At 34.8% G+C, this 12,276-nt stretch overlaps 1 protein-coding gene and 1 long non-coding RNA gene across 11 annotated transcripts in view; one reads left to right on the top strand and one right to left on the bottom strand.

Annotated features, from left to right (window-relative positions):
- The window catches only part of DNM3 (dynamin 3), a 596,153-nt gene that overhangs the window by 312,073 nt on the left and 271,804 nt on the right, over positions 1 to 12,276 (top strand). The window lies entirely within an intron of this gene.
- Positions 1,127 to 7,052, bottom strand: LOC308613152. Its single transcript, XR_014015223.1, has 3 exons — positions 4,648 to 7,052; positions 2,981 to 3,097; positions 1,127 to 1,477 (listed from the first exon to the last, which is right to left on the bottom strand). It is a non-coding gene; the product is annotated as an uncharacterized lncRNA (long non-coding RNA).

The following is a 12,276-nucleotide window of genomic DNA, read 5'->3' on the forward strand; positions in this document are numbered from 1 at the left end:
GTTTTACCCAATCACTGTTTTTGTTTTTGTTGTTGTTTTTAAGAAACTATGGTGTCAGGTTTGGTAAAATATCAAATAATAGTAAAAATTTTGAACCTTGGGGAGTTTTTATCCTTATGACTAAATCTTTCATTTTAAAAATGAAATATCTGAATAAAAATAATTTGCTTTAATCCAAAATATACACTTGAAATGTTTAGTTAGATTAAAAAAGCAAAAATTTTGGGTAACCTTGTGCAACATTTTTTAAGGTTTGACCAGAATCTTTCTAAGAAAGATGAAAATTAATTTTAAATACTGAAGTTGACATGTTAGTGAACCAAATCAAAGTTGACAAATTTTTAATTTTACCCATCTCCCCACTTTTTACCCTTGAATATTTGAAATATTCATATAAACAAGCCAAACCTGATCATTTCACTCTAGTTCACAGTGTATAAACTGAAGTTTTGACATATCCTCAAAAGATATGGCAAAATTATACACTGCATATCCATTAATAGCTTTCCTTGTTCTTTTTGAAAATAATTGAATTGCCTGAACATTTTAAGAGTTTGAAAGTTTACAGTGAATGGGAGCATGTATTCCAAGTGAATGCATTGGCCCCGTAAATTCCATCCTTAGAACTGTACTTCCTTCTTAATTTCTTAATTTAACAATAACAGTAATAAATCATGTACATCATGACATTTGGAAATATCAAAGCTTCAATTTCAGCTTAGTATATATCAAAAGAAGAGAGGCAAATATTTTAATACATTTGAAAATTATGTTGGAAATAAATACTCTTTTCACTGTGTTTTACCCAGGCCCAAACTGGCAGAGTTTGTTAACTCAAAATACATTATTCCCTGGAATATTATCTCTTCACTCTTTTTCTTTTCTTCCTCTCTGTGTCTTAAAAAGTCATGATGATATAGAAAACTAAACTTAGTTTTTGGAGTAGAATTGTTAGAATCACTTATTCTGTCAAACATCAGACTGAGGTTATATTGTTTTGTTACATTCATTTTGGGGGTGCTGCTCAAAAGCTGTGTACAATAAATGTCAAGGGTAGTAATTTACTGACAACGATTAGGAAAAGAGAACTATAGAAAGCACAGGAACATTTTCAGAAATGGGTTTTATTATATTTCATAAGCACCACTCACTTTACTTTTGGTGGGTTTCAATATTTGAATCAAAAATAATAATAATACATAAGAGTTAAGAAACCAACAAATTAAAACCCCAGGCCCCCGCGCCCCTCATTTTGGTTGTAGCTCTTGGTGTAGATGCTATGGTGTGAGGGCTGCTTTCTTTCAATGGCTGGTTGTCATTCAGGCTGGGTTGTCATGTGACTGCCTGTCTGTGCCTGCTGTACAGGTGAGCGGATGTTCTGCACAGCAAGTGTAGACAGGCAGACACATGACAACTCCGTCCAGCCAGGCCCTTGGTTCCTTCAGGTTTCCTTTGCTCATGGGCAGATACAATCAGTCTGTTTTCCAGATTTGGTGATTTTGGAGGGTCAGGGGAAAGGGAGAAAAACACACAATAGAATTAAACATTAAAACATTATGGAACTAAAAACAAGTTAGACTTTTGACTTTATTCAGAAAGTACACTTATACATTCATTCCAAATGTGCTAACATGGATAATTGACAGAGCAGAAAACTCACATTGAAATTTTAAGGATAAAACAACAACAAGAAAGACTAAACACAAGGTTTATTCTTAAATCCAGTTCATATTACTACTGGCCCACATGCAGTCAGAGTTCAGAGTAATTGAACCAGATGTTTTACTTCTTCACAAAACTCTGCATATTTTAAAACTGAAGTTAAAGACTATACATGTTTCTTGTAATAGGTAAGTACCATAATCTTGCCCATGAAAAAGAAACTTGTCATTTACATGGAAATGGCAGCCATTTGCAAAATAAGTAATGAGCCTAATGTATTCGAGTATGTGATGCTTTGTTAGTGGGATTTTGACAAGGGGTTGTATTTTTGTCAATATTTTATTAAGCAACAGGAACTTATTTAAATTTCTCATATTTTTTTAATGCAAAGTTTTAAAGTATGGATTTGAAAACCAAATAAAAAGCAGTTGTGAGCTTAAGTTTTCCTCCTCTTAATTAACTACAGGGCTGTGCCATGAATCAAAAGGGTATAAACTAAAAAGTTATTACCCACAGTGATGCTCACAATGTGTATTGGACACTGTTAGTGCAGTGCAGTTACAAAATAGTACCTTAAACACAGAAAAGGAAACTTCATTTCGTATCTAAAAAGTAAAACCAGACCCTTTGGAAAATTTCCTTAAAATTCATATAAGAAAGGATTAATGGTGTTAAATATACAGTTAGAAAATTTAATTCTGGTGACTTGAGAATAATTCTACTGGTTATTTTAATATAAATGATCAATTCACTTCCGTAGAAGTATTTAACAGATTTCCCTGCCCTTTAAAAAATAAAATATCCAGATAGTCAAAATTCCAATAAATAGAATTTTTAAAAACAAAACAAAACCTTATTGTCCAAGGAATGTGTATTTAGGGATTTTTTCAAAGAATTTTAAGGAAAACAAGTAGTTTGTTATTTCCCTTTAATTGTAAAATTCTGAGAAAATAGCAAATAGAAAGTTTATGAAGAGCAAAATAGTTTTTAGAGACTGAAAAAAATGACAGTATTCTACACATCTGAACTTTTATGCAGTGATTAGATATGGTACAGTTTTAACAAAGAGTTGATAAGTGTAACTTCCCATTTATTTATTTAATTTCAAAAAATAAATGTCAGATTCTGTTTCTGGTCATCACTTCTGAGTAGAGGACTTATTTTTTTTTCTTGACAGAATCAAAAACATCACTAAACTTGGCTGCTGTTTAAATAATTACAAGGCTAGAGTATGCAAAAACAAATACCTTAAGAAACTATTTTGTTATTGTTGCTGCATTCAGTGCAACAGAAAATATTTATGGAGTGATTCACTTACAAAGAGTATATTGGTGGAAATTTAAAATTACTGTAATTCTGTATAGCTTTCCCTCTCTCTCCCATAAATAATTTGATCCAGTTAACTCTGCTCAATTAAAGGAATGATGCATGCAACCTGAAAAAATAGAAAGAAATATTTGTGAGTTCATGTTATCCTTTAATATGAAGCACTTCTATTAAACCAAAATACCCAAAGTATTTGAGCCTGAAAAACCATAACTGTTTTTCAGGGGGAAAAAAATCTTGCTGAAAAATGATTTTATTCTACTCATAAGACTTTGGGACAATTTATGTTTCTAGTAGATTTTAAAAACACAATTTTAGTAAGTATGTGTCATATGCACACTTTTTGGTTATGTTGAACCTGATGGAAGACTGAAAAAACATTTAAGATTTTTTTCTATCTTCTAAACTGTACAGTAAATATTAATTCATTATCACTTAATATACTAAGTAAAATATAAAAAAGCTATTTATATTATTATCATACCATGTAATTTTTAATATGGCTATTACACCTCCTTTTTGTCTTTTGTTTATTATCTTAAGAAAGAAATGCAAAAATAGAATCATATTCTAAGTCTTCTACAACAAAATTAAACCAAAGCAACTCCAGAAAACTGGCTGTCACAGTAAGTCAGGGAATTAAAAATTAAGATTTAATTATTTTCTTTAATTTACTTCTTTATCTCTATTTATTAAAACTGATAAAAATTCTTAATAAGAGATCTTCAAAAGATTGATAAATATTTCTACTTAAATAATTTGTAGCACACCGAGGTTAAAAAGGTAGAAGAAACCAAGTAAGAAAGTTTCAATCTTTACTCAGGAATTTCCTGTCTTTTCTTAGGTTAAAGCCTGACTTCTAGTTATTTTAAGCTGGGATTTATGAGTGATGGTCTCTTAGCTATTATTTAGACATTATTGAGATGGGTGGGATAGTCTCCTCAGAGAAGAGGAAAATGGGTTGTTTTTAAAGAACAAATCTCTTGTAGAGTAATCAAAAGCTTTGGCTTCTCTTTAGTGAGGATGGACTCTGGTGGGTGAGTGAACTCTTCTACATTACCAAGTTGTATTTTCTTTTTATGTCCTATAACAGCTTTAAGACTTCAACCGGGGAAGAAAAAAGGGGGGGGGGAGAAAATTCCTTCATTAGGAGTTTTGTGCCTGAACTCTTTCCCACAAAGTGAAAAACTTGGGTGGTCTGTAGGGTGAGAGGTGGGAGTAGATAGTATATTTTGGTTTTTAAAAAATATAAACACATTATCTTGGCCGAAAGCTCAAATACCAAGCAGGAAGGACATTAAACCTATTAACTAATTGCAAGAAAGTGATCAGTGTGAAATTGTGTCCCACTGTAAATAAATTTTCTTTGGTTTTGAGATCTATGGCTTAAAAAAGCAGTGGGAGTTGAAAATGTAAATAAACTGTTTTATGTTGATCCTTTTCCAATTAAGAAATGATGGTGTTGAAGCTAAGGCTCTGAATTTCCTTCTCTTAGCGGAAAAAATTTTCCTTTTAACTCAGTACCTAGTCTAACTTATCAATCACCATGCGCTAAAATGCAAAATAACTACTAAGTTTCTATGAAGTACAGTTTGGACAGGCCTTGCAATTTTCTCTTTCTGACGATGTACAATATTTAATTTTAATACTTACACTTACCATTACATCCAGGGGTAGTTTTAGTAGAAGTTGTTCATTGTTGGTTAGTTTCCTCTGGAATAGATCCCATGATCCCTAAAACATTTGTATATTTCCTTACAAAGTAATATCAAAAGAAAGTTAAACATTATTCTAATTACCCTGGAAATAGATAAGGTTATTTTACGATATGTATGTATACATGTTAGTATGTATACCAGCGCATAAACTACCATCCTTCCTTCAGTCAGCAGTGGTTTATAAAGTGAGCTTTTACTTTTGATTTTTAACTTAGTTCATGAATTTAAAAAGGCATACTATTCCTTCCCATTTGTTAAAAGTTTGCATTAAAAATGGGTTGCCAGAACTCACTGAGCACGTGCAGGGGCTCCTCGGCTATCCCTTTTGCAAATTAATTCTTATGTTCCTACTCCTGTACTTATGCCAAGGACACCATCGGGTCCCCTCTGTCTCCAGACTAAAAGTAATCCTGAGGGAGAAAATAGGTGAGGAACCAGTGGGGGCTTGTTTCATTAAAACAAAAAGACCACTTAATATGAAGAAAGACATTTAAATTAAATAAACATGAAATTAAAGCAAGTTAGGAAATTCAGTTATTTCTATGGAGTAAAAAAACAAACAAAACCCCCAAAGTTGAAAAATCTTAAATATTGCCAAAGTACCTTGTAGCTATCTTCTTTAGTAACTATATCAATTAGTAAAAATATATTTCTTAAAAAAATAAGCTCCCATAAAGTTACCTAATAGATTTTTTTCCAATTTTCCTATGTAAAAAAAACTATATAGAGTTTTTAAAATCTTATTTGTTTTATTAAAAATAATTAATCTGGAAGCCTCCAAGATACAATAGAAGAAAAAAAAAAAGGATGACACTGTATCATCTAACTGGAGAAAATAGCTAAAATAAATCCTTGCTTTTTATATTTTAACTAAAAACCATGAATAAAAGAGAAAACTTTTGTACCAGTTTTGGAATGATCAAAGGGGTAATTTTTAAAATAAATTGTCTTGACCAAAGATAACTGGGGAATCTTTGGTAATAAAACGTTTTGCCAAAGAGAACTTGTGACAATGTTTGAATTGTTGCAAAATGTATGATTTAGAAAAGGATTTGTTGAGGAACCAATGTAACTTTACAGAATTTAAAGGAGGACAAAAGGGGTTAGATTCACACAAAAGCCTAAAGAACAGATGTTTTCATTATATAGAATTGTTTGGGGGTAGATATAAATGGGGGTTGAGGCAGTAACATTTTTTTCCAGAACGTTCTTTAAGGAACGCATCTCTAAAGTTCAGCATGGATCATATTGCAACCCAGACTTTCTCTATTATTCTCTCTATTGGGATTTCATTCAGCTTGAGGGTTTTCCTCCCTCCCACCTTCCTCCCCCTCTCCCACCCTCCTTCACCCCCAGGACAGCTGGAAACTGACCAAAGAAAACTTTGCTTTCATTTACAAATTCCTTTTTTATCAGTGGGTTTCTAGACAAAGTACCTTATCATTTTAAGTGCTCAGAGAAGTAGAAGCCTTGTAAAATATAGCCACGAGGGCTCAGCTGACCAGCAGTTATCAACCATTCTTGGATTTTTAAAAAAATGCAATACAGAGATATATATTGTGATATCTGAACATAGAGGTTTTTATTCTCCGATTTATTTGGTTGCTGACTCAATAAGTTCTGGGTTGGTGCTCTTTTCTGGATCAGTCCCATCTGCATTGTCTGGTAGGCAAAAACTTGGCAGCCTCTTCTTTTATTGTTAGATACTATTATTTCTGATGTTTATATTATATAAAATTTAAGAAAAGCACTATTCATATAGCATTTTAATAATAGCAAGTATTCTTTACTTTGGGGCAAAATGGATTCAATCCTGGGATGCTAAAAGTTATACTACAGCCCTCATTCGAATAAGTTTTTAGGTCTCTGGATTATCAATTTCAACAATTCAAAACCAGCCTCATTAAATTATTCTTAAGTGTTCGGGGTGTGTTTCATATTTCATTTTGAAGTGGGAAAACCTTTAAACTTAAGGAAATAGTTAAACTCTTCAGAAATTGAATAACATCTAGTAAATCACTATGTACCACACATTGTTGCTCTTTTAAATTTAAATGCAGACCTATCTGTCATGCAGATACCTCAGTTTCTCTCACATGTGAAAGCAAATCATTGGCTCCCCACCTAGGCTCTCCTGGTCATAGCCCAGGTGAGCAGTCAAGAAGGCCTTACCCACAGGTCTTCCCTCGAGCAGTCCTTTCTCGGCAGTGTCCCGAGGGCTTCCTGGTCCCTACTGTGCAAAACCTGTGAAGAAAAACACTGGATATGAGATTCAAAAAACGGGCAAACAAATGTCTTCTCCTCGGAAACAGCAACTTTTGTCCCCAGCTGTCCATGGCGTTGCTCTCCCTTGCCCAGTCTAACCAATGTGCAGACTACTGTACAACGGCATTGTCCTGAACAGGTAGTCTGAACACTGGGGCGACGGAGCAGGATCTCCAGAAGCTTCCATCTATGTACTTAAAATCCTCTCCGGTCTTTGGGAAAAAGGGGTTGCATTCGGCTTCCCCCCCTGAATTCTGCTGCCCCGACTGAGACTCAAGGGCTGTGATTTCCAGTCTTGACGTGGCACATTTGCTGCAGACTGGGGAACTGGCAATGAATTTAGGACCAGGAAAAGGGGGAGGGCTGGGCTGGAGAGTCCATATATGGGATGATGTCACCCTGGGGAGGTTTGGGTATGCGCTGTGCCGCTGGAGAGACCGCTAGAATCGCCTGCTCTCAGACATGGGTCTGTGCATAAAATGGTACCAGATGTTTTAGTGTAATGTTAAGCAGTCATTTCATCTTCAGGCCAGATTTTTTTCCTCAACTGGGCAGGAAGTGGGCCCCAGTATGGAAAAGCTGAAAAAAAAGAGTCGAGATGTACAGTTCTGCTGTGGCCAACTGAAAGTGAGTTAGTGTAGAAGTACAAATTTGCTGTCCGATCCAGGCTAGAAAAGTAATTTGAAGATAGAGGGTAGATAAAAAAGTAAACAGAAAGTTGAACTCTGGAAGCCAGAGCTCATTTGGAAACCTTTTTTGAGCTTTCCTGTGGTACTTTATTTTCTGGTAATTCACTCTTCAGAAAGGGCAGATAAGTTCTTTTTTTTTTTTCTCTCTCTCTCTCTCTCAATCCCTCTCTCTCTCTCTCTCTCTCTCTCTCTCTCTCTCTCTCTCTCTCTCTCTCTCTTTCCCTCCTCCTCCTGTCTGTTGGATCTGTCAGCGGCTTGCAGGCTGATCTAGACTTGAACAGTAATTATAGCAACTTCCTGAAAGTGAAGCCCCCATGAAAAGTCTGGAGAAATGTTCTTTGTCATGGCCTCTCCATGAGTAATTAGTTCCACATGTGGCCTTCCTCAGCTATTTTGGCTGGCTCTCTGAATGCTGTGCTATAGCTTGACCTAAAGAAACTTAAAAGTTTTGATTTCAAGCCTCCACTATGAAATAATGACTCTGGTCTCCTACCAAATTGCCTCTGGTAGATCCATGCTACTAGGTGCAGCACCGTTTTTCACTGGTAATTCCTGATTCTGTGTTAATACTTTTGTTTTAATGGTATTCTACTGCTTAGTTTCATCGCTGGTTAATTAAATCTGTTGAAATTTGCCAAGCACTGCTTGACAACATGTTATAACATAGATGCCAGTCTGCTGGCATCTACTTTTCTTCTTTTGGTGATGTTTTCAATTATATATACTGTTGCGTATTCTGATTATACAGCTCTCTGACTTCCCCTCAATAGTATTCTGACTGACGTTCGAGTTGCCTCAAACGAGAGCTTGATTAATAGCCCTTCTAGAGATCAAAATGTGAAAAAATTTCTAGGTAGCTTCCAAATTTAATTTGAGTAGCCAAACTAAGAAACTTAGAATTCTTTAAAGAATTACAGCCAAAGCAATTCATTTCTACTGACCTTCTGCAATACTTTTTAGAAGCAGAAAAATCTCTCTCTTTAAAATGTGTTGGGTTGAATATTTCAAAAGGCTTCAAGTAAGAAGTGTCTTAAAGCATTTACTTTTCATTAAATGTCTTCTCTTGAATTAACATACCATTAAAGTGTTCAAAGGTTATTATAAGCCCTGCTCACCTGGGGAGGAAGATTAAATAAGATAAAAATGAATTATCCAGCAGTTTAGGATGGAACTAAGAGATTAGCATTAGGTATGTCATTCATAGAGATATTTAAATCATAAATGGAAATTCAGAAGAATTACCTGATATCACTGTACTTCTGCCTCCATACTTGTGTTTTCAGGGCCTGTTCCATAGTGGTTGAGCAAGCCCAGTGTGCCTCAACTCCTTTTTTCCCTGTCACTGCTTTACACTATTACATAATACTGGAAATATGCAAGTGTGACTATATACTACCTAATAGTCTTATTACATGTGGATACCAACTCTGTCTTTTTTGAGTATCTATATGTTTATTCAGGAATCATCATAGAGGAGCCATGAGCCAGTGGGACAATAGTCAGCCAGGAATCCAGCATTCCAGGTGTGGGCTTGTTCCTGCCACAAAAGTGAAAGCCTTTCCTCTGCCCTCTTCTATTTATATTGATGAAACATGCCTTGGGAGTTTTTGTAAGGCAGATGAAAGGTGATTCTGATCAGCCTGCTCCATGATTTCATCTTAGTTCACACATCTATACTTTTTCAAATATAGGAGAGATCTGTTTCTCAAATAGGTGTTTTTATGACATTTTATTCAAGGAACTCAATTTTATACTTACCTTTACTGCTTTTGAAGCATTTTAAATGATTTTCTTACAGAAACAACTGTAAAGGTTGTGTTCCCCTTAGCATATATGCCCATCTCATTGGGCTTCCAAGTGAGGAAAATGTTTTAGAGTTATCTTTCTTCCAAATAGTTCAACAAATATTTATTCTTGCCTGCTCATGTGCTAGTCACAAGGCCAGGGACGAACATTAAGGTGAAAAAGATATGATTCCTGCCCTCAAAGAGCTCACACTTACTTCTAATGTTAGGAATGCTAATCTGTGATCAAGTTCAATCTAAAAAGTCTGCCATGCCTTTATGGAAAGCCCTTGGCATCCACTTGGAAAATGGCCTAAGGACTTTTCTGTGTCTGTAAAGTTACCAGTTAAATATCTAAAATGTGATGGGCTCTAAAAAGCAAAGTTTGACATGACAAAGGCTTGCCTTTGAGAACTAATGTTATTTACCTTGATTATTTCAAAATGTATTGACCGAAGTGATTGTTTGAATCAATGGATGGTTTTGGGTGACTACAGAATTTGCTCTTTTTGAAAATGTCATGGATAGAAAACACTGTTTCAGTTGGTTATCATTCTCAAGCTTGGCAAATTTTTATAATTATAGAAATTCTCAAATTGAAACCAGGACTGAGTCTCGTTTCTATGTATTTTTAAAGGAACAACGTTACTAGTGTTTACAGTTAGAATATTTTGTGACATCCAAGTATGCATACTTCAGATAGTATTTATATAGCTTTAATTTTTTTGTTACAAGATTAGTGCATGAACATTATAAAAGTTCAAACAATAGAAAGTATGTGAAGAAAAAGTTAATAATCTTTCCCTCCAACATCCTGACCCTCTCTGCTTTTTCAAATTAATGGTAACAGTTTGATGTGATTTCTTTTACCACCTTCTCAATGGTCATTTTATAGCTTCTTTATAGATGCCCAAATCCTTTCATATACAATGTATCCATTTCTTATAATAACCTTATGGGGTAAATATTACCATCATTCCCATTTTATTGATGGTGAAATTGAGGCTCAGAGAGGTTAAGCATATTGCTTTGTGGAATTACAGTAAATAGAAGAGCTCAAATTTTTCTAAGTCAAAGGCCTGTGCTCAGAAGCATATTGTCAGCCTACACAGATAAATTTTTTCCTCTACTGAATTTGTATAGCACTTACATTTACTGTTAATAACTTGTCAATTATCTGCTGCCTTCTTTTAGTTTTATACTGAAATGTTGTTGTTATTTCACATATTTGGATTTTTTCCCCCAAATAGAATATGTTAATTGAAGGTAGGAATGGTGTCTTTATACTTTCTTTAACTAGTCTAAAGTAGGCCATTTAGTAAACTATCAAAGAATGTGTAAAAGCTACATAGTATGCATGTGTTTTCTGATCAAACATTTGTCATGATAATAATTCAAGAATTAAAGCTGTCTTATTTTTTATCTTAAATGGAAAACATGGTACAATTTTAACATTTATATATGTGTACTGCAGTTATGTATCAGATTGCACTGTTCTTTTAGAAATAGTTGTGAACATTGGGCCAGCCATATTTCCTTGCTTATTTTTGGCCTTCTAATCTTCTGGATGCATCCTGTGTAACTATCGGTCATACCATCTTGTGTGAAAAGCAGGATCTAACCAAGATGTAGTGTTTCCTCTCTTGTTGTTTTCTCTTTCCCAGTTTGTATTTGAGATAAAAATCTAGTTGACCCCAGTTCATTGCAAATTAGGGAAGATAGCCCCACTTAGTTTGGCTTTATGTTGTGTGGATTAGCACTTTTTTTTTTTTTTAATTTCAATTGGAGGCAATGCTGTTTTCTAATTGCCAGCATTTCCTATTTTGTCAGGGCCCGAAAGGACTGGGAGATTTGTTGTAGCAAAACTTTCCCCTTTTCTCTCCTTCCCTGACTCAAACAAATGGCTGCCTTCAGATCACTGCAGTGAAGTGCCTTCTTAGCCAGAGATGCAACATCAGAGGCTGTAAAATAGAGGAGAAATAGTCCAGAAGAGTTAACAGATTTTCTTTCAACAATTGAAAAAGAAGTTAAATTAGAACAGCTATAAATCATAAGCTTAATGCAACTGATTTTACAATCTTCAAAAAGCTTGCACAAAGGCAAAGATTGTGAGAGAGTTGATTTTAAAACGTACATTTACTAATGCATGTTTTGTTTTGCCCGTCTCTAGAATTTCCATTGCTGAGTCTGTTTATTTAGAAATCAGCCCCTAACCAAAAGCAGTATATATTTTATGAACATTCTTTCCTCAAATCAATTGAGAAAGATAATATTACGTCTTTGAGTTTTACTAACCACTGGCGTGCACAGCAGCCATTTCTATATTCCAGTAACATAATACATCCGGCAGACAAACCTTACAAACTCTGGCTCTATTGAAAACCAGTTGCATGAAGGTAAATATATAATTTATGACTCCAGTAAAATTTGAAGTACTGTCTTGAAATCTTTAGGGGGAAGCAAGATAAAGGGGTTGGAAAATTGGTGCTGGCCTTTTCAGGCGGATTTTAAGTGAGAGCGTACTAGGAATGCAGTCTGCTGCCTGCTTCAGCCCCCAAAAGCTGACGAGCATCATCTGAATGCTATGTGCTATGGACTCTTATTGAATTCCACGTTATAATCAGACTTTAAAATGAGTATTGGCTCACTTGGACAAGAGAAATATGGCGTACTCGGGTCACTGACAATTTTAGAATATTGACTCCTGATGTCTTTTGGCATCACCAATAGTTTATTTCCTTAGTACGACTCAGAAACAAGCATGCGTGGTTTCAAAAAGGGAAAGAAAATCTGCATGTGCATCACATAAAGACTCAGAAAGCGCATTTTTGC

The sequence above is a fragment of the Mesoplodon bidens genome (genome assembly GCF_964165515.1).
Source record: "Mesoplodon bidens genome assembly, chromosome: 2".
Lineage (NCBI taxonomy): Eukaryota > Metazoa > Chordata > Mammalia > Artiodactyla > Ziphiidae > Mesoplodon > Mesoplodon bidens.